This window comes from Crinia signifera, chromosome 12 (genome assembly GCF_055691185.1).
Source record: "Crinia signifera chromosome 12, ASM5569118v1, whole genome shotgun sequence".
NCBI lineage: Eukaryota > Metazoa > Chordata > Amphibia > Anura > Myobatrachidae > Crinia > Crinia signifera.
Window position 1 is genome coordinate 5,486,312 of NC_139228.1, and position 27,932 is coordinate 5,514,243.

Genomic DNA, 27,932 nt, shown 5'->3' on the forward strand with positions numbered 1-27,932 from the left:
CATCACGGGGTCAGGGCGTCCTGCAGCACAACATTCTGTTCCTGCAGTGCCTTCTGGGAGCTGGGGCATGGAGTGAACTTTTAACTCCACGGCTGCTGGAAACCAGGTGGCTGCTCTGTCTGCAAACAGTGTCCTGGGCTGAGAAATGTGGCTGCTCAGGTTACAGCAGGGATTACTGTTCACCTGACAATAGAGGCACCTCAGCAGGGATCCCACACAGCAAGTAATTACCTGCCTCCCCCATACACACAGGAGCCTGCAGCTCTGGCCCTCCCAGGACACAGGTGGGGGGAGAGCTTCCCGAGACACTGGGGTGGGGGGAGAGCTTCCCTAGACACTGGGGTGGGGGGAGAGCTTCCCTAGACACTGGGGTGGGGGGAGAGCTTCCCGAGACCCTGGGGTGGGGGGAGAGCTTTCTGAGACCCTGGGGTGGGGGGAGAACTTCCCGAGACACTGGGGTGGGGGGAGAGCTTCCCGAGACACTGGGGTGGGGGGAGAGCTTCCCTAGACACTGGGGTGGGGGGAGAGCTTCCCGAGACACTGGGGTGGGGGAGAGCTTCCCGAGACACTGGGGTGGGGGGAGAGTTTCCCTAGACACTGGGGACAGCGAGGTGAGAGGCACGTGCCCGCAGGTGTACACACTATAGGGAACTAGGGACACGTGAGGGCTACGTATGGGAAGTCCGGTCACACAGCGATGCAGACAGCGAGGTGAGAGGGCCCTGCTTGCAGGAGTACACACTATAGGGAACTAGGGACACGTGAGGGTTACGTATGGGAAGTCCGGTCACACAGCGATGCAGGCAGCGAGGTGAGAGGGCCCTGCTTGCAGGAGTACACACTATAGGGAACTAGGGACACGTGCGGGTGAGGGCTACGTATGGGAAGTCTGGTCACACAGCGATGCAGACAGTGAGGGGAGAGGGCCCTGCTCGCAGGCGTACACACTATAGGGGACTAGGGACACGTGAGGGTTACGTATGGGAAGTCCGGTCACACAGCGATGCACACAGCGAGGTGAGAGGCCCTGCTCGCAGGTGTACACACTATAGGGAACTAGGGACACGTGAGGGCTACGTATGGGAAGTCCGGTCACACAGCGATGCAGACAGCGAGGTGAGAGGGCCCTGCTCGCAGGCGTACACACTATAGGGGACTAGGGACACGTGAGGGTTACGTATGGGAAGTCCGGTCACACAGCGATGCACACAGCGAGGTGAGAGGCCCTGCTCGCAGGTGTACACACTATAGGGAACTAGGGACACGTGCGGGTGAGGGCTACGTATGGGAAGTCCGGTCACACAGCGATGCACACAGCGAGGTGAGAGGGCCCTGCTCGCAGGCGTACACACTATAGGGGACTAGGGACACGTGAGGGTGAGGGCTCCGTATGGGAAGTCCGGTCACACAGCGATGCAGACAGCGAGGTGAGAGGGCCCTGCTCGCAGGCGTACACACTATAGGGGACTAGGGACACGTGAGGGCTACGTATGGGAAGTCCGGTCACACAGTGAGGTGAGAGGGCCCTGCTCGCATATGTACACACTATAGGGGACTAGGGACACGTGAGGGTGAGGGCTCCGTATGGGAAGTCCGGTCACACAGCGATGCAGACAGCGAGGTGAGAGGGCCCTGCTCGCAGGCGTACACACTATAGGGGACTAGGGACACGTGAGGGCTACGTATGGGAAGTCCGGTCACACAGTGAGGTGAGAGGGCCCTGCTCGCATATGTACACACTATAGGGGACTAGGGACACGTGAGGGCTACGTATGGGAAGTTCGGTCACACAGCGATGCAGACAGCGAGGTGAGAGGGCCCTGCTCGCAGGCGTACACACTATAGGGGACTAGGGACACGTGAGGGCTACGTATGGGAAGTCCGGTCACACAGCGATGCAGACAGCGAGGTGAGAGGGCCCTGCTCGCAGGCGTACACACTATAGGGGACTAGGGACACGTGAGGGCTACGTATGGGAAGTTCGGTCACACAGCGATGCAGACAGCGAGGTGAGAGGGCCCTGCTCGCAGGCGTACACACTATAGGGGACTAGGGACACGTGAGGGTGAGGGCTACGTATGGGAAGTCCGGTCACACAGCGATGCAGACAGCGAGGCGAGAGGGCCCTGCTCGCAGGTGTGCACACTATAGGGGACTAGGGACACGTGAGGGCTACGTATGGGAAGTCCGGTCACACAGCGATGCACACAGCGAGGTGAGAGGGCCCTGCTCGCAGGCGTACACACTATAGAGGACTAGGGACACGTGAGGGTGAGGGCTACGTATGGGAAGTCCGGTCACACAGCGATGCAGACAGCGAGGTGAGAGGGCCCTGCTCGCAGGCGTACACACTATAGGGAACTAGGGACATGTGAGGGCTACGTATGGGAAGTCTGGTCACACAGTGATGCAGACAGCGAGGTGAGAGGGCTCTGCTCGCAGGCGTACACACTATAGGGGACTAGGGACACGTGAGGGTGAGGGCTACGTATGGGAAGTCCGGTCACACAGCGATGCAGGCAGCGAGGTGAGAGGGCCCTGCTCGCAGGCGTACACACTATAGGGGACTAGGGACACGTGAGGGCTATGTATGGGAAGTCCGGTCACACAGCGATGCAGACAGCGTGGTGAGAGGGCCCTGCTCGCAGGCGTACACACTATAGGGAACTAGGGACACGTGAGGGTGAGGGCTACGTATGGGAAGTCCGGTCACACAGCGATGCAGACAGCGAGGTGAGAGGGCCCTGCTCGCAGGCGTACACACTATAGGGGACTAGGGACACGTGAGGGCTACGTATGGGAAGTCCGGTCACACAGTGATGTAGACAGTGAGGTGAGAGGGCCCTGCTCGCAGGCGTACACACTATAGGGGACTAGGGACATGTGAGGGTTACGTATGGGAAGTCCGGTCACAGCGATGCAGACAGCGAGGTGAGAGGGCCCTGCTCGCAGGCGTACACACTATAGGGGACTAGGGACACGTGAGGGCTACGTATGGGAAGTCCGGTCACACAGCGATGCAGACAGTGAGGTGAGAGGGCCCTGCTCGCAGGTGTACACACTATAGGGGACTAGGGACACGTGAGGGTGAGGGCTACGTATGGGAAGTCCGATCACACAGCGATGCAGACAGCGAGGTGAGAGGGCCCTGCTCGCAGGTGTACACACTATAGGGAACTAGGGACACGTGAGGGTGAGGGCTACGTATGGGAAGTCCGGTCACACAGCGATGCAGACAGCGAGGTGAGAGGGCCCTGCTCGCAGGTGTACACACTATAGGGGACTCGGACACGTGAGGGTGAGGGCTACGTATGGGAAGTCCGGTCACACATCGATGCAGACAGCGAGGTGAGAGGGCCCTGCTCGCAGGCGTACACACTATAGGGGACTAGGGACACGTGAGGGCTACGTATGGGAAGTCCGGTCACACAGCGATGCACACAGCGAGGTGAGAGGGCCCTGCTCGCAGGCGTACACACTATAGGGGACTAGGGACATGTGAGGGTGAGGGCTACGTATGGGAAGTCCGGTCACACAGCGATGCAGACAGTGAGGTGAGAGGGCCCTGCTCGCAGGCGTACACACTATAGGGGACTAGGGACACGTGAGGGCTACGTATGGGAAGTCCGGTCACACAGCGAGGTGAGAGGGCCCTGCTCGCAGGCGTACACACTATAGGGGACTAGGGACACGTGAGGGCTCCGTATGGGAAGTCCGGTCACACAGCGATGCAGACAGCGAGGTGAGAGGGCCCTGCTCGCAGGTGTACACACTATAGGGGACTAGGGACACGTGAGGGTTACGTATGGGAAGTCCGGTCACACAGCGATGCACACAGTGAGGTGAGAGGGCCCTGCTCGCAGGCGTACACACTATAGGGGACTAGGGACACGTGAGGGATACGTATGGGAAGTCCGGTCACACAGCGATGCAGACAGCGAGGTGAGAGGGCCCTGCTCGCAGGCGTACACACTATAGGGGACTAGGGACATGTGAGGGTGAGGGCTACGTATGGGAAGTCCGGTCACACAGCAATGCAGACAGCGAGGTGGGAGGGCCCTGCTCGCAGGCGTACACACTATAGGGGACTAGGGACACGTGAGGGTTACGTATGGGAAGTCCGGTCACACAGCGATGCAGACAGCGAGGTGAGAGGGCCCTGCTCGCAGGCGTACACACTATAGGGGACTAGGGACATGTGAGGGTGAGGGCTACATATGGGAAGTTCGGTCACACAGCGATGCAGGCAGCGAGGTGAGAGGGCCCTGCTCGCAGGCGTACACACTATAGGGGACTAGGGACATGTGAGGGTGAGGGCTACGTATGGGAAGTCCGATCACACAGCGATGCAGACAGCGAGGTGGGAGGGCCCTGCTCGCAGGAGTACACACTATAGGGGACTAGGGACACGTGAGGGCTACGTATGGGAAGTCCGGTCACACAGCGAGGTGAGAGGGCCCTGCTCGCAGGTGTACACACTATAGGGGACTAGGGACACGTGAGGGCTACGTATGGGAAGTCCGGTCACACAGCGATGCAGACAGCGAGGTGGGAGGGCCCTGCTCGCATGCATACACACTATAGGGGACTAGGGACACGTGAGGGTGAGGGTTACGTATGGGAAGTCCGGTCACACAGCGATGCAGACAGCGAGGTGAGAGGGCCCTGCTCGCAGGTGTACACACTATAGGGGACTAGGGACACATGAGGGTGAGGGCTACATATGGGAAGTCCGGTCACACAGCAATGCAGACAGCGAGGTGAGAGGGCCCTGCTCGCAGGCGTACACACTATAGGGGACTAGGGACACGTGAGGGTTACGTATGGGAAGTCCGGTCACACAGCGATGCAGACAGCGAGGTGAGAGGGCCCTGCTCGCAGGCGTACACACTATAGGGGACTAGGGACACGTGAGGGTGAGGGCTACGTATGGGAAGTTCGGTCACACAGCGATGCAGGCAGCGAGGTGAGAGGGCCCTGCTCGCAGGCGTACACACTATAGGGGACTAGGGACATGTGAGGGTGAGGGCTACGTATGGGAAGTCCGGTCACACAGCGATGCAGGCAGCGAGGTGAGAGGGCCCTGCTCGCAGGAGTACACACTATAGGGGACTAGGGACATGTGAGGTTGAGGGCTACGTATGGGAAGTCCGGTCACACAGCGATGCAGGCAGCGAGGTGAGAGGGCCCTGCTCGCAGGAGTACACACTATAGGGGACTAGGGACACGTGAGGGGGAGGGCTACGTATGGGAAGTCCGGCCACACAGCGATGCAGACAGCGAGGTGAGATGGCCCTGCTCGCAGGTGTACACACTATAGGGAACTAGGGACACGTGAGGGTGAGGGCTACGTATGGGAAGTCCGGTCACACAGCGATGCAGACAGCGAGGTGAGAGGGCCCTGCTCGCAGGCGTACACACTATAGGGGACTAGGGACACGTGAGGGCTACGTATGGGAAGTCCGGTCACACAGTGATGTAGACAGTGAGGTGAGAGGGCCCTGCTCGCAGGCGTACACACTATAGGGGACTAGGGACATGTGAGGGTTACGTATGGGAAGTCCGGTCACAGCGATGCAGACAGCGAGGTGAGAGGGCCCTGCTCGCAGGCGTACACACTATAGGGGACTAGGGACACGTGAGGGCTACGTATGGGAAGTCCGGTCACACAGCGATGCAGACAGTGAGGTGAGAGGGCCCTGCTCGCAGGTGTACACACTATAGGGGACTAGGGACACGTGAGGGCTACGTATGGGAAGTCCGATCACACAGCGATGCAGACAGCGAGGTGAGAGGGCCCTGCTCGCAGGTGTACACACTATAGGGAACTAGGGACACGTGAGGGTGAGGGCTACATATGGGAAGTCCGGTCACACAGCGATGCAGACAGCGAGGTGAGAGGGCCCTGCTCGCAGGTGTACACACTATAGGGGACTCGGACACGTGAGGGTGAGGGCTACGTATGGGAAGTCCGGTCACACATCGATGCAGACAGCGAGGTGAGAGGGCCCTGCTCGCAGGCGTACACACTATAGGGGACTAGGGACACGTGAGGGCTACGTATGGGAAGTCCGGTCACACAGCGATGCACACAGCGAGGTGAGAGGGCCCTGCTCGCAGGCGTACACACTATAGGGGACTAGGGACATGTGAGGGTGAGGGCTACGTATGGGAAGTCCGGTCACACAGCGATGCAGACAGTGAGGTGAGAGGGCCCTGCTCGCAGGCGTACACACTATAGGGGACTAGGGACACGTGAGGGCTACGTATGGGAAGTCCGGTCACACAGCGAGGTGAGAGGGCCCTGCTCGCAGGCGTACACACTATAGGGGACTAGGGACACGTGAGGGCTCCGTATGGGAAGTCCGGTCACACAGCGATGCAGACAGCGAGGTGAGAGGGCCCTGCTCGCAGGTGTACACACTATAGGGGACTAGGGACACGTGAGGGCTACGTATGGGAAGTCCGGTCACACAGCGAGGTGAGAGGGCCCTGCTCGCAGGTGTACACACTATAGGGGACTAGGGACACGTGAGGGCTACGTATGGGAAGTCCGGTCACACAGCGATGCAGACAGCGAGGTGGGAGGGCCCTGCTCGCATGCATACACACTATAGGGGACTAGGGACACGTGAGGGTGAGGGTTACGTATGGGAAGTCCGGTCACACAGCGATGCAGACAGCGAGGTGAGAGGGCCCTGCTCGCAGGTGTACACACTATAGGGGACTAGGGACACATGAGGGTGAGGGCTACATATGGGAAGTCCGGTCACAGCGATGCAGTCAGCGAGGTGAGAGGGCCCTGCTCGCAGGCGTACACACTATAGGGGACTAGGGACACGTGAGGGTTACGTATGGGAAGTCCGGTCACACAGCGATGCAGACAGCGAGGTGAGAGGGCCCTGCTCGCAGGCGTACACACTATAGGGGACTAGGGACACGTGAGGGTGAGGGCTACGTATGGGAAGTTCGGTCACACAGCGATGCAGGCAGCGAGGTGAGAGGGCCCTGCTCGCAGGCGTACACACTATAGGGGACTAGGGACATGTGAGGGTGAGGGCTACGTATGGGAAGTCCGGTCACACAGCGATGCAGGCAGCGAGGTGAGAGGGCCCTGCTCGCAGGAGTACACACTATAGGGGACTAGGGACATGTGAGGTTGAGGGCTACGTATGGGAAGTCCGGTCACACAGCGATGCAGGCAGCGAGGTGAGAGGGCCCTGCTCGCAGGAGTACACACTATAGGGGACTAGGGACACGTGAGGGGGAGGGCTACGTATGGGAAGTCCGGCCACACAGCGATGCAGACAGCGAGGTGAGAGGGCCCTGCTCGCAGGTGTACACACTATAGGGGACTAGGGACACGTGAGGGCTACGTATGGGAAGTCCGGTCACACAGCGATGCAGACAGCGAGGTGAGAGGGCCCTGCTCGCAGGCGTACACACTATAGGGGACTAGGGACATGTGAGGGTGAGGGCTACGTATGGGAAGTCCGGTCACACAGCGATGCAGACAGCGAGGTGAGAGGGCCCTGCTCGCAGGCGTACACACTATAGGGGACATAGGGACATTTGAGGGTGAGGGCTACGTATGGGAAGTCCGGTCACACAGCAATGCAGACAGCGAGGTGGGAGGGCCCTGCTCGCAGGCGTACACACTATAGGGGACTAGGGACACGTGAGGGCTACGTATGGGAAGTCCGGTCACACAGCGATGCAGACAGTGAGGTGAGAGGGCCCTGCTCGCAGGCGTACACACTATAGGGGACTAGGGACACGTGAGGGCTACATATGGAAAGTCCGGTCACACAGCGATGCAGACAGCGAGGTGAGAGGGCCCTGCTCGCAGCCGTACACACTATAGGGGACTAGGGACACGTGAGGGTGAGGGCTACATATGGGAAGTTCGGTCACACAGCGATGCAGGCAGCGAGGTGAGAGGGCCCTGCTCACAGGCATACACACTATAGGGGACTAGGGACACGTGAGGGTTACGTATGGGAAGTCCGGTCACACAGCGATGCAGTCAGCGAGGTGAGAGGGCCCTGCTCGCAGGCGTACACACTATAGGGGACTAGGAACACGTGAGGGCTACGTATGGGAAGTCCGGTCACACAGCGATGCAGACAGCGAGGTGGGAGGGCCCTGCTCGCAGGTGTACACACTATAGGGGACTAGGGATACGTGAGGGTAAGGGCTACATATGGGAAGTCCGGTCACACAGTGATGTAGACAGCGAGGTGAGAGGGCCCTGCTCGCAGGTGTACACACTATAGGGGACTAGGGACACGTGAGGGCTACGTATGGGAAGTCCGGTCACACAGCGATGCAGTCAGCGAGGTGAGAGGGCCCTGCTCGCAGGCGTACACACTATAGGGGACTAGGGACACGTGAGGGCTCCGTATGGGAAGTCCGGTCACACAGCGATGCAGACAGCGAGGTGAGAGGGCCCTGCTCGCAGGCGTACACACTATAGGGGACTAGGGACACGTGAGGGCTCCGTATGGGAAGTCCGGTCACACAGCGATGCAGACAGCGAGGTGAGAGGGCCCTGCTCGCAGGCATACACACTATAGGGGACTAGGGACACGTGAGGGCTCCGTATGGGAAGTCCGGTCACACAGCGATGCAGACAGCGAGGTGAGAGGGCCCTGCTCGCAGGTGTACACACTATAGGGGACTAGGGACACGTGAGGGTTACGTATGGGAAGTCCGGTCACACAGCGATGCAGACAGCGAGGTGAGAGGGCCCTGCTCGCAGGCGTACACACTATAGGGGACTAGGGACATGTGAGGGTGAGGGCTACGTATGGGAAGTCCGGTCACACAGCAATGCAGACAGCGAGGTGGGAGGGCCCTGCTCGCATGCGTACACACTATAGGGGACTAGGGACATGTGAGGGTGAGGGCTACGTATGGGAAGTCCGGTCACACAGCGATGCAGACAGCGAGGTGAGAGGGCCCTGCTCGCAGGCGTACACACTATAGGGGACTAGGGACACGTGAGGGCTACGTATGGGAAGTCCGGTCACACAGCGATGCAGACAGCGAGGTGAGAGGGCCCTGCTCGCAGGCGTACACACTATAGGGGACTAGGGACACATGAGGGTGAGGGTTACGTATGGGAAGTTCGGTCACACAGCGATGCAGACAGCGAGGTGAGAGGGCCCTGCTCGCAGGCGTACACACTATAGGGGACTAGGGACACGTGAGGGTGAGGGCTACATATGGGATGTCCGGTCACACAGCGATGCAGGCAGCGAGGTGAGAGGGCCCTGCTCGCAGGCGTACACACTATAGGGGACTAGGGACACGTGAGGGTAAGGGCTACATATGGGAAGTCCGGTCACACAGCGAGGTGAGAGGGCCCTGCTCGCAGGCATACACACTATAGGGAACCAGGGACACGTGAGGGTGAGGGCTACGTATGGGAAGTCCGGTCACACAGCGATGCAGACAGCGAGGTGAGAGGGCCCTGCTCGCAGGAGTACACACTATAGGGAACTAGGGACACATGAGGGTGAGGGCTACGTATGGGAAGTCCGGTCACACAGCGATGCAGTCAGTGAGGTGAGAGGGCCCTGCTCGCAGGCGTACACACTATAAGGAACTAGGGACATGTGAGGGTGAGGGCTACGTATGGGAAGTCCGGTCACACAGCGATGCAGACAGTGAGGTGAGAGGGCCCTGCTCGCAGGTGTACACACTATAGGGAACTAGGGACACGTGAGGGTGAGGGCTACGTATGGGAAGTCCGGTCACCCAGCGATGCAGGCAGCGAGGTGGGAGGGCCCTGCTCGCAGGCGTACACACTATAGGGGACTAGGGACACGTGAGGGTTACGTATGGGAAGTCCGGTCACACAGCGATGCAGACAGCGAGGTGAGAGGGCCCTGCTCGCAGGCGTACACACTATAGGGGACTAGGGACATGTGAGGGTGAGGGCTACGTATGGGAAGTCCGGTCACACAGCAATGCAGACAGCGAGGTGGGAGGGCCCTGCTCGCATGCGTACACACTATAGGGGACTAGGGACACGTGAGGGTTACGTATGGGAAGTCCGGTCACACAGCGATGCAGACAGCGAGGTGAGAGGGCCCTGCTCGCAGGCGTACACACTATAGGGGACTAGGGACATGTGAGGGTGAGGGCTACGTATGGGAAGTCCGGTCACACAGCAATGCAGACAGCGAGGTGGGAGGGCCCTGCTCGCATGCGTACACACTATAGGGGACTAGGGACATGTGAGGGTGAGGGCTACGTATGGGAAGTCCGGTCACACAGCGATGCAGACAGCGAGGTGAGAGGGCCCTGCTCGCAGGCGTACACACTATAGGGGACTAGGGACACGTGAGGGCTACGTATGGGAAGTCCGGTCACACAGCGATGCAGACAGCGAGGTGAGAGGGCCCTGCTCGCAGGCGTACACACTATAGGGGACTAGGGACACATGAGGGTGAGGGTTACGTATGGGAAGTTCGGTCACACAGCGATGCAGACAGCGAGGTGAGAGGGCCCTGCTCGCAGGCGTACACACTATAGGGGACTAGGGACACGTGAGGGTGAGGGCTACATATGGGATGTCCGGTCACACAGCGATGCAGGCAGCGAGGTGAGAGGGCCCTGCTCGCAGGCGTACACACTATAGGGGACTAGGGACACGTGAGGGTAAGGGCTACATATGGGAAGTCCGGTCACACAGCGAGGTGAGAGGGCCCTGCTCGCAGGCATACACACTATAGGGAACCAGGGACACGTGAGGGTGAGGGCTACGTATGGGAAGTCCGGTCACACAGCGATGCAGACAGCGAGGTGAGAGGGCCCTGCTCGCAGGAGTACACACTATAGGGAACTAGGGACACATGAGGGTGAGGGCTACGTATGGGAAGTCCGGTCACACAGCGATGCAGTCAGTGAGGTGAGAGGGCCCTGCTCGCAGGCGTACACACTATAAGGAACTAGGGACATGTGAGGGTGAGGGCTACGTATGGGAAGTCCGGTCACACAGCGATGCAGACAGTGAGGTGAGAGGGCCCTGCTCGCAGGTGTACACACTATAGGGAACTAGGGACACGTGAGGGTGAGGGCTACGTATGGGAAGTCCGGTCACCCAGCGATGCAGGCAGCGAGGTGGGAGGGCCCTGCTCGCAGGCGTACACACTATAGGGGACTAGGGACATGTGAGGGCTACGTATGGGAAGTCCGGTCACACAGCGATGCACACAGCGAGGTGAGAGGGCCCTGCTCGCAGGCGTACACACTATAGGGGACTAGGGACACGTGAGGGCTCCGTATGGGAAGTCCGGTCACACAGCGATGCAGACAGCGAGGCGAGAGGGCCCTGCTCGCAGGTGTACACACTATAGGGGACTAGGGACACGTGAGGGCTACGTATGGGAAGTCCGGTCACACACCGATGCAGGCAGCGAGGTGGGAGGGCCCTGCTCGCAGGTGTACACACTATAGGGGACTAGGGACACGTGAGGGCTACGTATGGGAAGTCCGGTCACAGCGATGCAGACAGCGAGGTGAGAGGGCCCTGCTCGCAGGCGTACACACTATAGGGGACTAGGGACACGTGAGGGCTACGTATGGGAAGTCCGGTCACACAGCGATGCAGGCAGCGAGGTGGGAGGGCCCTGCTCGCAGGTGTACACACTATAGGGGACTAGGGACACGTGAGGGCTACGTATGGGAAGTCCGGTCACACACCGATGCAGGCAGCGAGGTGGGAGGGCCCTGCTCGCAGGTGTACACACTATAGGGGACTAGGGACACGTGAGGGCTACGTATGGGAAGTCCGGTCACAGCGATGCAGACAGCGAGGTGAGAGGGCCCTGCTCGCAGGCGTACACACTATAGGGGACTAGGGACACGTGAGGGCTACGTATGGGAAGTCCGGTCACACAGCGATGCAGACAGCGAGGTGAGAGGGCCCTGCTCGCAGGCGTACACACTATAGGGGACTAGGGACATGTGAGGGTGAGGGCTACGTATGGGAAGTCCGGTCACACAGCGATGCAGACAGCGAGGTGAGATGGCCCTGCTCGCAGGCGTACACACTATAGGGGACTAGGGACACATGAGGGTGAGGGCTACATATGGAAAGTCCGGTCACACAGCGAAGCAGGCAGCGAGGTGAGAGGGCCCTGCTCGCAGGCGTACACACTATAGGGGACTAGGGACACGTGAGGGCTACGTATGGGAAGTCCGGTCACACAGCGATGCAGACAGCGTGGTGAGAGGGCCCTGCTCGCAGGCATACACACTATAGGGGACTAGGGACACGTGAGGGTGAGGGCTACGTATGGGAAGTCCGGTCACACAGCGATGCAGACAGCGAGGTGAGAGGGCCCTGCTCGCAGGAGTACACACTATAGGGAACTAGGGACACGTGAGGGCTACGTATGGGAAGTCCGGTCACACAGCGATGCAGGCAGTGAGGTGAGAGGGCCCTGCTCGCAGGCGTACACACTATAGGGGACTAGGGACACGTGAGGGCTACGTATGGGAAGTCCGGTCACACAGCGATGCAGACAGTGAGGTGAGAGGTCCCTGCTCGCAGGCGTACACACTATAGGGGACTAGGAAAACGTGAGGGTGAGGGCTACGTATGGGAAGTCCGGTCACACAGCAATGCAGACAGCGAGGTGAGAGGGCCCTGCTCGCAGGCGTACACACTATAGGGGACTAGGGACACGTGAGGGCTACGTATGGGAAGTCCGGTCACACAGCGATGCAGACAGTGAGGTGAGAGGGCCCTGCTCGCAGGTGTACACACTATAGGGGACTAGGGACACGTGAGGGTGAGGGCTACGTATGGGAAGTTCGGTCACACAGCGATGCAGACTGTGAGGTGAGAGGGCCCTGCTCGCAGGCGTACACACTATAGGGGACTAGGGACACGTGAGGGCTACGTATGGGAAGTCCGGTCACACAGCGATGCAGACAGCGTGGTGAGAGGGCCCTGCTCGCAGGCATACACACTATAGGGGACTAGGGACACGTGAGGGTGAGGGCTACGTATGGGAAGTCCGGTCACACAGCGATGCAGACAGCGAGGTGAGAGGGCCCTGCTCGCAGGAGTACACACTATAGGGGACTAGGGACATGTGAGGGTTACGTATGGGAAGTCCGGTCACACAGCGATGCAGACAGCGAGGTGAGAGGGCCCTGCTCGCAGGCGTACACACTATAGGGGACTAGGGACACGTGAGGGTGAGGGCTACGTATGGGAAGTTCGGTCACACAGCGATGCAGGCAGCGAGGTGAGAGGGCCCTGCTCGCAGGCGTACACACTATAGGGGACTAGGGACATGTGAGGGTGAGGGCTACGTATGGGAAGTCCGGTCACACAGCGATGCAGACAGCGTGGTGAGAGGGCCCTGCTCGCAGGCATACACACTATAGGGGACTAGGGACACGTGAGGGTGAGGGCTACGTATGGGAAGTCCGGTCACACAGCGATGCAGACAGCGAGGTGAGAGGGCCCTGCTCGCAGGAGTACACACTATAGGGGACTAGGGACACGTGAGGGTTACGTATGGGAAGTCCGGTCACACAGTGTTGCAGACAGCGAGGTGAGAGGGCCCTGCTCGCAGGCGTACACACTATAGGGGACTAGGGACACGTGAGGGTGAGGGCTACGTATGGGAAGTTCGGTCACACAGCGATGCAGGCAGCGAGGTGAGAGGGCCCTGCTCGCAGGCGTACACACTATAGGGGACTAGGGACATGTGAGGGTGAGGGCTACGTATGGGAAGTCCGGTCACACAGCGATGCAGGCAGCGAGGTGAGAGGGCCCTGCTCGCAGGAGTACACACTATAGGGGACTAGGGACATGTGAGGTTGAGGGCTACGTATGGGAAGTCCGGTCACACAGCGATGCAGGCAGCGAGGTGAGAGGGCCCTGCTCGCAGGAGTACACACTATAGGGGACTAGGGACACGTGAGGGGGAGGGCTACGTATGGGAAGTCCGGCCACACAGCGATGCAGACAGCGAGGTGAGATGGCCCTGCTCGCAGGTGTACACACTATAGGGAACTAGGGACACGTGAGGGTGAGGGCTACGTATGGGAAGTCCGGTCACACAGCGATGCAGACAGCGAGGTGAGAGGGCCCTGCTCGCAGGCGTACACACTATAGGGGACTAGGGACACGTGAGGGCTACGTATGGGAAGTCCGGTCACACAGTGATGCAGACAGCGAGGTGAGAGGGCCCTGCTCGCAGGCGTACACACTATAGGGGACTAGGGACATGTGAGGGTTACGTATGGGAAGTCCGGTCACAGCGATGCAGACAGCGAGGTGAGAGGGCCCTGCTCGCAGGCGTACACACTATAGGGGACTAGGGACACGTGAGGGCTACGTATGGGAAGTCCGGTCACACAGCGATGCAGACAGTGAGGTGAGAGGGCCCTGCTCGCAGGTGTACACACTATAGGGGACTAGGGACACGTGAGGGTGAGGGCTACGTATGGGAAGTCCGATCACACAGCGATGCAGACAGCGAGGTGAGAGGGCCCTGCTCGCAGGTGTACACACTATAGGGAACTAGGGACACGTGAGGGTGAGGGCTACGTATGGGAAGTCCGGTCACACAGCGATGCAGACAGCGAGGTGAGAGGGCCCTGCTCGCAGGTGTACACACTATAGGGGACTCGGACACGTGAGGGTGAGGGCTACGTATGGGAAGTCCGGTCACACATCGATGCAGACAGCGAGGTGAGAGGGCCCTGCTCGCAGGCGTACACACTATAGGGGACTAGGGACACGTGAGGGCTACGTATGGAAAGTCCGGTCACACAGCGATGCACACAGCGAGGTGAGAGGGCCCTGCTCGCAGGCGTACACACTATAGGGGACTAGGGACATGTGAGGGTGAGGGCTACGTATGGGAAGTCCGGTCACACAGCGATGCAGACAGTGAGGTGAGAGGGTCCTGCTCGCAGGCGTACACACTATAGGGGACTAGGGACACGTGAGGGCTACGTATGGGAAGTCCGGTCACACAGCGAGGTGAGAGGGCCCTGCTCGCAGGCGTACACACTATAGGGGACTAGGGACACGTGAGGGCTCCGTATGGGAAGTCCGGTCACACAGCGATGCAGACAGCGAGGTGAGAGGGCCCTGCTCGCAGGTGTACACACTATAGGGGACTAGGGACACGTGAGGGCTACGTATGGGAAGTCCGGTCACACAGCGAGGTGAGAGGGCCCTGCTCGCAGGTGTACACACTATAGGGGACTAGGGACACGTGAGGGCTACGTATGGGAAGTCCGGTCACACAGCGATGCAGACAGCGAGGTGGGAGGGCCCTGCTCGCATGCATACACACTATAGGGGACTAGGGACACGTGAGGGTGAGGGTTACGTATGGGAAGTCCGGTCACACAGCGATGCAGACAGCGAGGTGAGAGGGCCCTGCTCGCAGGTGTACACACTATAGGGGACTAGGGACACATGAGGGTGAGGGCTACATATGGGAAGTCCGGTCACAGCGATGCAGTCAGCGAGGTGAGAGGGCCCTGCTCGCAGGCGTACACACTATAGGGGACTAGGGACACGTGAGGGTTACGTATGGGAAGTCCGGTCACACAGCGATGCAGACAGCGAGGTGAGAGGGCCCTGCTCGCAGGCGTACACACTATAGGGGACTAGGGACATGTGAGGGTGAGGGCTACGTATGGGAAGTCCGGTCACACAGCGATGCAGGCAGCGAGGTGAGAGGGCCCTGCTCGCAGGAGTACACACTATAGGGGACTAGGGACATGTGAGGGTGAGGGCTACGTATGGGAAGTCCGGTCACACAGCGATGCAGGCAGCGAGGTGAGAGGGCCCTGCTCGCAGGAGTACACACTATAGGGGACTAGGGACATGTGAGGTTGAGGGCTACGTATGGGAAGTCCGGTCACACAGCGATGCAGGCAGCGAGGTGAGAGGGCCCTGCTCGCAGGAGTACACACTATAGGGGACTAGGGACACGTGAGGGGGAGGGCTACGTATGGGAAGTCCGGCCACACAGCGATGCAGACAGCGAGGTGAGAGGGCCCTGCTCGCAGGTGTACACACTATAGGGGACTAGGGACACGTGAGGGCTACGTATGGGAAGTCCGGTCACACAGCGATGCAGACAGCGAGGTGAGAGGGCCCTGCTCGCAGGCGTACACACTATAGGGGACTAGGGACATGTGAGGGTGAGGGCTACGTATGGGAAGTCCGGTCACACAGCGATGCAGACAGCGAGGTGAGAGGGCCCTGCTCGCAGGCGTACACACTATAGGGGACATAGGGACATTTGAGGGTGAGGGCTACGTATGGGAAGTCCGGTCACACAGCAATGCAGACAGCGAGGTGGGAGGGCCCTGCTCGCAGGCGTACACACTATAGGGGACTAGGGACACGTGAGGGCTACGTATGGGAAGTCCGGTCACACAGCGATGCAGACAGTGAGGTGAGAGGGCCCTGCTCGCAGGCGTACACACTATAGGGGACTAGGGACACGTGAGGGCTACATATGGAAAGTCCGGTCACACAGCGATGCAGACAGCGAGGTGAGAGGGCCCTGCTCGCAGCCGTACACACTATAGGGGACTAGGGACACGTGAGGGTGAGGGCTACATATGGGAAGTTCGGTCACACAGCGATGCAGGCAGCGAGGTGAGAGGGCCCTGCTCGCAGGCATACACACTATAGGGGACTAGGGACACGTGAGGGTTACGTATGGGAAGTCCGGTCACACAGCGATGCAGTCAGCGAGGTGAGAGGGCCCTGCTCGCAGGCGTACACACTATAGGGGACTAGGAACACGTGAGGGCTACGTATGGGAAGTCCGGTCACACAGCGATGCAGACAGCGAGGTGGGAGGGCCCTGCTCGCAGGTGTACACACTATAGGGGACTAGGGATACGTGAGGGTAAGGGCTACATATGGGAAGTCCGGTCACACAGTGATGTAGACAGCGAGGTGAGAGGGCCCTGCTCGCAGGTGTACACACTATAGGGGACTAGGGACACGTGAGGGCTACGTATGGGAAGTCCGGTCACACAGCGATGCAGTCAGCGAGGTGAGAGGGCCCTGCTCGCAGGCGTACACACTATAGGGGACTAGGGACACGTGAGGGCTCCGTATGGGAAGTCCGGTCACACAGCGATGCAGACAGCGAGGTGAGAGGGCCCTGCTCGCAGGCGTACACACTATAGGGGACTAGGGACACGTGAGGGCTCCGTATGGGAAGTCCGGTCACACAGCGATGCAGACAGCGAGGTGAGAGGGCCCTGCTCGCAGGCATACACACTATAGGGGACTAGGGACACGTGAGGGCTCCGTATGGGAAGTCCGGTCACACAGCGATGCAGACAGCGAGGTGAGAGGGCCCTGCTCGCAGGTGTACACACTATAGGGGACTAGGGACCTGTGAGGGTTACGTATGGGAAGTCCGGTCACACAGCGATGCAGACAGCGAGGTGAGAGGGCCCTGCTCGCAGGCGTACACACTATAGGGGACTAGGGACATGTGAGGGTGAGGGCTACGTATGGGAAGTCCGGTCACACAGCAATGCAGACAGCGAGGTGGGAGGGCCCTGCTCGCATGCGTACACACTATAGGGGACTAGGGACATGTGAGGGTGAGGGCTACGTATGGGAAGTCCGGTCACACAGCGATGCAGACAGCGAGGTGAGAGGGCCCTGCTCGCAGGCGTACACACTATAGGGGACTAGGGACACGTGAGGGCTACGTATGGGAAGTCCGGTCACACAGCGATGCAGACAGCGAGGTGAGAGGGCCCTGCTCGCAGGCGTACACACTATAGGGGACTAGGGACACATGAGGGTGAGGGTTACGTATGGGAAGTTCGGTCACACAGCGATGCAGACAGCGAGGTGAGAGGGCCCTGCTCGCAGGCGTACACACTATAGGGGACTAGGGACACGTGAGGGTGAGGGCTACATATGGGATGTCCGGTCACACAGCGATGCAGGCAGCGAGGTGAGAGGGCCCTGCTCGCAGGCGTACACACTATAGGGGACTAGGGACACGTGAGGGTAAGGGCTACATATGGGAAGTCCGGTCACACAGCGAGGTGAGAGGGCCCTGCTCGCAGGCATACACACTATAGGGAACCAGGGACACGTGAGGGTGAGGGCTACGTATGGGAAGTCCGGTCACACAGCGATGCAGACAGCGAGGTGAGAGGGCCCTGCTCGCAGGAGTACACACTATAGGGAACTAGGGACACATGAGGGTGAGGGCTACGTATGGGAAGTCCGGTCACACAGCGATGCAGTCAGTGAGGTGAGAGGGCCCTGCTCGCAGGCGTACACACTATAAGAAACTAGGGACATGTGAGGGTGAGGGCTACGTATGGGAAGTCCGGTCACACAGCGATGCAGACAGTGAGGTGAGAGGGCCCTGCTCGCAGGTGTACACACTATAGGGAACTAGGGACACGTGAGGGTGAGGGCTACGTATGGGAAGTCCGGTCACCCAGCGATGCAGGCAGCGAGGTGGGAGGGCCCTGCTCGCAGGCGTACACACTATAGGGGACTAGGGACATGTGAGGGCTACGTATGGGAAGTCCGGTCACACAGCGATGCACACAGCGAGGTGAGAGGGCCCTGCTCGCAGGCGTACACACTATAGGGGACTAGGGACACGTGAGGGCTCCGTATGGGAAGTCCGGTCACACAGCGATGCAGACAGCGAGGCGAGAGGGCCCTGCTCGCAGGTGTACACACTATAGGGGACTAGGGACACGTGAGGGCTACGTATGGGAAGTCCGGTCACACACCGATGCAGGCAGCGAGGTGGGAGGGCCCTGCTCGCAGGTGTACACACTATAGGGGACTAGGGACACGTGAGGGCTACGTATGGGAAGTCCGGTCACAGCGATGCAGACAGCGAGGTGAGAGGGCCCTGCTCGCAGGCGTACACACTATAGGGGACTAGGGACACGTGAGGGCTACGTATGGGAAGTCCGGTCACACAGCGATGCAGGCAGCGAGGTGGGAGGGCCCTGCTCGCAGGTGTACACACTATAGGGGACTAGGGACAAGTGAGGGCTACGTATGGGAAGTCCGGTCACACACCGATGCAGGCAGCGAGGTGGGAGGGCCCTGCTCGCAGGTGTACACACTATAGGGGACTAGGGACACGTGAGGGCTACGTATGGGAAGTCCGGTCACAGCGATGCAGACAGCGAGGTGAGAGGGCCCTGCTCGCAGGCGTACACACTATAGGGGACTAGGGACACGTGAGGGCTACGTATGGGAAGTCCGGTCACACAGCGATGCAGACAGCGAGGTGAGAGGGCCCTGCTCGCAGGCGTACACACTATAGGGGACTAGGGACATGTGAGGGTGAGGGCTACGTATGGGAAGTCCGGTCACACAGCGATGCAGACAGCGAGGTGAGATGGCCCTGCTCGCAGGAGTACACACTATAGGGGACTAGGGACACATGAGGGTGAGGGCTACATATGGAAAGTCCGGTCACACAGCGAAGCAGGCAGCGAGGTGAGAGGGCCCTGCTCGCAGGCGTACACACTATAGGGGACTAGGGACACGTGAGGGCTACGTATGGGAAGTCCGGTCACACAGCGATGCAGACAGCGTGGTGAGAGGGCCCTGCTCGCAGGCATACACACTATAGGGGACTAGGGACACGTGAGGGTGAGGGCTACGTATGGGAAGTCCGGTCACACAGCGATGCAGACAGCGAGGTGAGAGGGCCCTGCTCGCAGGAGTACACACTATAGGGAACTAGGGACACGTGAGGGCTACGTATGGGAAGTCCGGTCACACAGCGATGCAGGCAGTGAGGTGAGAGGGCCCTGCTCGCAGGCGTACACACTATAGGGGACTAGGGACACGTGAGGGCTACGTATGGGAAGTCCGGTCACACAGCGATGCAGACAGTGAGGTGAGAGGTCCCTGCTCGCAGGCGTACACACTATAGGGGACTAGGAAAACGTGAGGGTGAGGGCTACGTATGGGAAGTCCGGTCACACAGCAATGCAGACAGCGAGGTGAGAGGGCCCTGCTCGCAGGCGTACACACTATAGGGGACTAGGGACACGTGAGGGCTACGTATGGGAAGTCCGGTCACACAGCGATGCAGACAGTGAGGTGAGAGGGCCCTGCTCGCAGGTGTACACACTATAGGGGACTAGGGACACGTGAGGGTGAGGGCTACGTATGGGAAGTCCGATCACACAGTGATGCAGACAGCGAGGTGGGAGGGCCCTGCTCGCAGGCGTACACACTATAGGGAACTAGGGACACGTGAGGGCTACGTATGGGAAGTTCGGTCACACAGCGATGCAGACAGTGAGGTGAGAGGGCCCTGCTCGCAGGCGTACACACTATAGGGGACTAGGGACACGTGAGGGCTACGTATGGGAAGTCCGGTCACACAGCGATGCAGACAGCGTGGTGAGAGGGCCCTGCTCGCAGGCATACACACTATAGGGGACTAGGGACACGTGAGGGTGAGGGGTACGTATGGGAAGTCCGGTCACACAGCGATGCAGACAGCGAGGTGAGAGGGCCCTGCTCGCAGGAGTACACACTATAGGGAACTAGGGACACGTGAGGGCTACGTATGGGAAGTCCGGTCACACAGCGATGCAGGCAGTGAGGTGAGAGGGCCCTGCTCGCAGGCGTACACACTATAGGGGACTAGGGACACGTGAGGGCTACGTATGGGAAGTCCGGTCACACAGCGATGCAGACAGTGAGGTGAGAGGTCCCTGCTCGCAGGCGTACACACTATAGGGGACTAGGAAAACGTGAGGGTGAGGGCTACGTATGGGAAGTCCGGTCACACAGCAATGCAGACAGCGAGGTGAGAGGGCCCTGCTCGCAGGCGTACACACTATAGGGGACTAGGGACACGTGAGGGCTACGTATGGGAAGTCCGGTCACACAGCGATGCAGACAGTGAGGTGAGAGGGCCCTGCTCGCAGGTGTACACACTATAGGGGACTAGGGACACGTGAGGGTGAGGGCTACGTATGGGAAGTCCGATCACACAGTGATGCAGACAGCGAGGTGGGAGGGCCCTGCTCGCAGGTGTACACACTATAGGGGACTAGGGACACGTGAGGGTGAGGGCTACGTATGGGAAGTCCGGTCACACAGCGATGCAGACAGTGAGGTGAGAGGGCCCTGCTCGCAGGCGTACATACTATAGGGGACTAGGGACATGTGAGGGTGAGGGTTACGTATGGGAAGTTCGGTCACACAGCGATGCAGACAGCGAGGTGAGAGGGCCCTGCTCGCAGGCGTACACACTATAGGGGACTAGGGACACGTGAGGGTGAGGGCTACGTATGGGAAGTCCGGTCACACAGCAATGCAGACAGCGAGGTGAGAGGCCCTGCTCGCAGGCGTACACACTATAGGGGACTAGGGACATGTGAGGGCTACGTATGGGAAGTCCAGTCACACAGCGATGCAGACAGCGAGGTGAGAGGGCCCTGCTCGCAGGCGTACACACTATAGGGAACTAGGGACATGTGAGGGTGAGGGCTACGTATGGGAAGTCCGGTCACACAGCGATGCAGACAGCGAGGTGAGAGGGCCCTGCTCGCAGGAGTACACACTATAGGGAACTAGGGACATGTGAGGGTGAGGGCTACGTATGGGAAGTCCAGTCACACAGCGATGCAGACAGCGAGGTGAGAGGGCCCTGCTCGCAGGCGTACACACTATAGGGGACTAGGGACACGTGAGGGCTACGTATGGGAAGTCCGGTCACACACCGATGCAGGCAGCGAGGTGGGAGGGCCCTGCTCGCAGGTGTACACACTATAGAGGACTAGGGACACGTGAGGGTGAGGGCTACGTATGGGAAGTCCGGTCACACAGCGATGCAGACAGCGAGGTGAGAGGGCCCTGCTCGCAGGCGTACACACTATAGGGGACTAGGGACACGTGAGGGCTACGTATGGGAAGTCCGGTCACACAGCGATGCAGACAGCGAGGTGAGAGGGCCCTGCTCGCAGGCGTACACACTATAGGGGACTAGGGACATGTGAGGGTAAGGGCTACGTATGGGAAGTCCGGTCACACAGCGATGCAGGCAGCGAGGTGGGAGGGCCCTGCTCGCAGGCGTACACACTATAGGGGACTAGGGACATGTGAGGGTAAGGGCTACGTATGGGAAGTCTGGTCACACAGCGATGCAGACAGTGAGGTGGGAGGGCCCTGCTCGCAGGCGTACACACTATAGGGGACTCGGACACGTGAGGGTGAGGGCTCCGTATGGGAAGTCCGGTCACACAGCGATGCAGACAGTGAGGTGAGAGGGCCCTGCTCGCAGGCGTACACACTATAGGGGACTAGGGACACGTGAGGGCTACGTATGGGAAGTCCGGTCACACAGCGATGCAGACAGTGAGGTGGGAGGGCCCTGCTCGCAGGCGTACACACTATAGGGGACTCGGACACGTGAGGGTGAGGGTTACGTATGGGAAGCCCGGTCACACAGCGATGCAGACAGTGAGGTGAGAGGGCCCTGCTCGCAGGCGTACACACTATAGGGAAAGTCAGAGCTACTCTAACTGACAGAGGGGTGTCAAACTCATGATTGTATACCCCAACTGAGTGACTCATTTTCGCGTCCTACCTGACTGGGGTATGACTGGAGGCGTGGCTTCAAGGATGTAACAGGAAATGTTAAACATCCCATCAGGCCCCAATAATAAGAGATAGATTTGTTACATTGTGAATGCATATAACATCTCTGTAATGTAGTGTTCATTCTAGCACCCGCCATCGTTGGAAACCCATGCAGTTACTGTTCTCTGCCTGAGGAGTCGCTCTCTGCTGCAGTGCTTCTAGCACAGTGTGGTCTGTATATCAGTACTGTTATGCACACCAGACATGTGCTAGAAACACCACAGCAGACAGCGACACCCCACGCAGGGAAAAGGAACTGCATGGGTTTCCAAAGATGGTTGGTACGAGAAGGAACAGTACAAAATTAGTGTACAGGATCTTCGGCACATCTCCTGCCTTTTCATTCATTGCAGTAAATGCGCATGTCTCGCAGGTGCGACCAATCACCGTCATCACTAACTACTTCCACCAGGCATGTCCAAACTATGCCCCCAGCTGTTGTGAAACTACAAGTCCCATCATGTCTTGCCACTGTTTTGCTAATAGGGAATGCTAAAACTATGGCAAAGCATGCTGGGATGTGTAGTTTCACAACAGCTGGAGGGCCACAGTTTGGACATGCCTGGCTTACACCATAGTCAGCTCAAACCCCTGCAGGAGGCCGAGTGTCAACACTACCATGGACATTAGAGTACACGCCTGCATCATACATGTAGACACAATCACTGCAACATTTTGCCAACACCACGATCATAGACGCACCAGGCAAACATGCCGTAAGCAAAAAGGAAGAGGAATCCAAGTACGGCATGTCCATCTGCAGACTGTAGCGTCCCTGTGGGGACAATAAGTGAGACAGGTAGGTGCTGATCTCCCCCCGCAGGCACAGCAGCCACAACCAGGTATACTGTCCCACTTTCACTGATTCCAATCACTTGCTGCTTCCGTTCCATGGGATCGGGTAATTGTATTGCCTCTCATGTTATACAGTATTGTGCTCAGTTACACTAGCCATAAATAATATCCAGCAATCCCAGGCAGCTGCATTGTAACGTCATAAGCGCACGGCGGCACCATAGTGACAGGCCTCTGCTTATGTACAAGAATGGGGGATACCAGTGCTAAACAGGCCAGATGTGCACACAATATCTCACATCATTCCATGTACACACACACAGAGAGACTGCACAGAGACCCCCTACAGTGGCCCATCAGGCCTCACAGAGACCCCTACAGTGGCCCATCAGGCCGCCCAGAGACCCCCTACAGTGGCCCATCAGGCTTCACAGAGACCCCTACAGTGGCCCATCAGGCCGATCAGAGCCCCCCTACAGTGGCCCATCAGACCGACCAGAGACCCCCTACAGTGGCCCATCAGGCAGCCCAGAGCCCCCCTACAGTGGCCCATCAGGCTTCACAGAGACCCCCTACAGTGGCCCATCAGGCCGCCCAGAGCCCCCCTACAGTGGCCCATCAGGCTTCACAGAGACCCCCTACAGTGGCCCATCAGGCCGCCCAGAGACCCCCTACAGTGGCCCATCAGGCCGCCCAGAGCCCCCTACAGTGGCCCATCAGGCCGCACAGAGACCCCCCTACAGTGGCCCATCAGGCCGCCCAGAGACCCCCTACAGTGGCCCATCAGGCTGCACAGAGACCACCTATAGTGGCCCATCAGGCCACACAGAGACCACCTACAGTGGCTCCCCAGACTGCACAGGGACATGAAGACCTCAACACTGCCCTGCGAGACTGCACGGAGACCCCGACACTGGCCTACCAGACTGCATGGTGATCCCAACACCGGCCTACCAGATAGTACGGTGACCCCGACACTGGCCTACCAGACAGTGCGGTGACCCCAACACTGGCCTACCAGACTGCGCGTTGACCCAGACACTGGCCTACCAGACTGCGCGGTGACCCCGACACTGGCCTACCAGACTGCGCGGTGACCCCGACACTGGCCTACCAGACTGCGCGGTGACCCCGACACTGGCCTACCAGACTGCGCGGTGACCCCGACACTGGCCTACCAGACTGCACGGAGACCCCGACACTGGCCTATCGGGATTCATGAAGGCCCTATTATATTGCCTTGTTGCTTAAAAGTAATGTGCATTGTCTTTTAGTGTATAGCAGGGATGGGGAACCTTAGGCCCTCCAGCTGTTGTTGAACTACACATCCCAGCATGCCCTGAAACAGTTTTAGCATGGGCAAATAGCAAAACTGTACAGGCATGCTGGGATTTGTAGTTCAACAACAGCTGGAGGGCCAAAGTTTCCCCATCCCTGGTGTATAAGGTGACAAGCAGGGCATCCACCCCTACACTATACCTGTCTCCAGTGTGCTCTCAGACAGTGACTTCTATAGCAATACTTATTATTTATAGGGAAAGATTGATGTGATTGGTTGACTCAGTTGTCATCTTCTGCCCTTGTAGTGTGGGTGCATGTGTGCATGTGTGTGTTATATATATATATATATATATATATATATATATATATATATATACACACACACACATATACATGCACATATATATATATGTATACACACACACATATATCGATTGTTGCCTAGGCTTTACATGGGGGTCTGAGGAATATCAGGGACAGAGACACCCCAATTTGTGTGTGTGTGTGTGGGGGGGGGGGGGTAATGTCCATGATCTTCATTTTCACAGCTGCACAGGGGAAAATGTTCTATGATAATAAATACAGCAACATGGCATAGGATGTATTACAGCTGCTGGACACTCACCAATAGACAGCCTATCTACCCCTTACTATAATGTAGCATTGAATTGGGTCACTTAGGGACCTCTGTAATTGTCTCTGTGCCAGGCCCCTCCCATGAGGGACCGCTATAACAACCGTCTCTGTGCCAGGCCCCTCCCATGAGGGACCGCTATAACAACCGTCTCTGTGCCAGGCCCCTCCCATGAGGGACTCCTGTAATAACCGTCTCTGTGCCAGGCCCCTCCCATGAGGGACCGCTATAACAACCGTCTCTGTGCCAGGCCCCCCCCATGAGGGACCTCTATAACAACCGTCTCTGTGCCAGGCCCCTCCCATGAGGGACTCCTGTACTAACCGTCTCTGTGAACGCCCCTCCTCTCATGACCGTCCCTCACACCTATCATTTGTTTACATTTTCTGTGTCTGGCGCGGAAAGAGCTGGACCCTCCCCCACTAACCTCCGGGCCCGGTGTGGCAACGGGCTTCCGCCACCGGTGTGGCTCGTTTTTTCCTGGTGTGCCGTTACACCCCACAGCTGTTCTCCAGACTCGGAGCTCCACTTCCTGCTTCTCCGGGGAACTCGTCACCCAATGGTAGCGGCTAGATTCCCTTCGTGGAAAGGAGGTTTGATGACGTCACTTCCATGTGACTGCTGTCGTCATCAGAGGGAGGCGTCAGCACGCAGCACAACCGGTTTCCCGGCGCTGCAGGAGTACGTCGTGCATTGTACTGTGCGTCGTGCGTCTTCAGTCCCACGGCGGCATCAGGTACACTGGGAGTGTATTTATCATAGTTGGGGCACCCCACGTTTACACCCTCCCCACGTCTATGACCCCGGTGTGTTACATGAGTGGAGGGTTGCTTTGGGTACAGTTTGTGGGATCCAGGTATACTTGGGTCGGGGGGTAGGCTATACGGGGGGGGGGAGGGGAGGAGGAGTTACTATTATTCTGTGAGAACATTATTGTCCTTTCCATAACTGCTGCATATCCTTACTGACCATGCACCTCGCTGACTGTTATTGGTCCACTCTTCATGTTATTTGTCGTTATATTAATGCTTATGTTGGGTTTTTTCTTTATTTTTGTTTAATTTTTTTCTAAACGAAAATCAATAAAAAATAAAAATCCCCCCCCCCCCCTTTGTGGTGGTTTGTTATCCTGTAGATAGCAGCACTGATATGGACAGGGACACATTGTGCCCATCATATAACAGATGGCAGCAACTTTCTATGGGGGTATTATGTAAGTCTCACTGGTACATTGGCACCATAACCGCACACTGTATAAAGGGTGGAGTGAATAACAGGCAGTTACTAACTATGAGACCCAAATCCAGCCTATACTCACTTGGCCTTGGCAGTGAGGGCCCATCTGGTCACACGTGTATGCTGCATGCCGTCATGAGTGCTCTCTGCTCCAGGCCTGACACTGCTCTGGGGCCTGAGTGCCCGCTCTGCTCCAGGCCTGACACTGCTCTGGGGCCTGAGTGCCCGCTCTGCTCCAGGCCTGATTGCCCCCTCTGCCTCAGCCGTTATATGGCACAATGAGCTGTGATGGTGCAATTTGATCTTTTTATCTCATATCTCACGGCTAAGATTGTCTTGTGATGCGCACACCGCACTCCAACGTAGTCCATATCGCATGGCAGACTAGTATGTGCCTGCCGGTATGTCTGTACTAAATCGCTCGCCATTGTAGTGGTCAAAATCTAATGTAGTTCAAACCACACTGTATAGGCACCTAGCACACATCTCACCACCATTAGTCACACGGTGACCTTGTTTATATATTACTAATTGGTAACAATCTCGTTAGTACATACCCTGCCATAGCTTAGTCCAGGTGTAACCACCTCCAGAGCTATCGATGAATTTGTGATGAGATCTGGAAAACATTGACTGTTGGTAGCTCTCGGGGACTGGAGTTGGCTGCCCCTGGCTTAGTCTATATGTTGGTAGGTATGGTATAGAATTGGAGACTGTGGTGGCTAGTTTTACTGTACATAGTTATAATTTATAGCAATGAGAATATGCAAGTCCTGCCATAGCATTCGTGTTCTTAATGACTAGTTACTGGTACTGTGGGATTTGAATCCCATGTCGGCCATTGCACTGAGGTGAATTGATATCAATGAGACCTAGCACCATGTTACTATAAGCTCTTCCATAGCTCAGTGGTTATATCGGCAGGTAACCTGTGCTGTGATGATATGGAGACCACGGTTCGAATCCCATGGTAGGTTATAAAGGATTTTTATTTAAATGATTTTGTAAGGTTCATCAAAATTCGGCTGCGTATCTTGCCCTGTACCTACCCCTCTCTACTGGCAATGATGGCGGTGCCCTGGCACACATCTCTAGCTACACACCTAACTATTGGGATTCACCATAGAGCTGTCAGGGAAGGGGCTGTGCTTGTGGTCCGACATCTTACGTCATCCTCCCAGAAGCACAGCGATTGTCCATCATCCAGCGGGATCATTATCCGGGTGCTAAAGCAGGTCTGGCCCACCTGTGACTCTCCAGCCGCTGCGAAACCACAAGTCCCAGCATGCTGAGACTTGTGGT

The 27,932-nt window shown here is 58.3% G+C and overlaps 1 protein-coding gene across 1 annotated transcript in view; it reads right to left on the reverse strand.

The window, feature by feature from the left end:
- Positions 1-26,052, reverse strand: part of ZNF687 (zinc finger protein 687) — a 44,824-nt gene extending 18,772 nt beyond the window's left edge. The window contains 1 exon segment of the mRNA XM_083167650.1: positions 25,822-26,052. The gene's annotated coding sequence lies outside the window, so the exon portion shown is untranslated.
- Between the last annotated feature and the right edge of the window lie 1,880 nt (positions 26,053-27,932).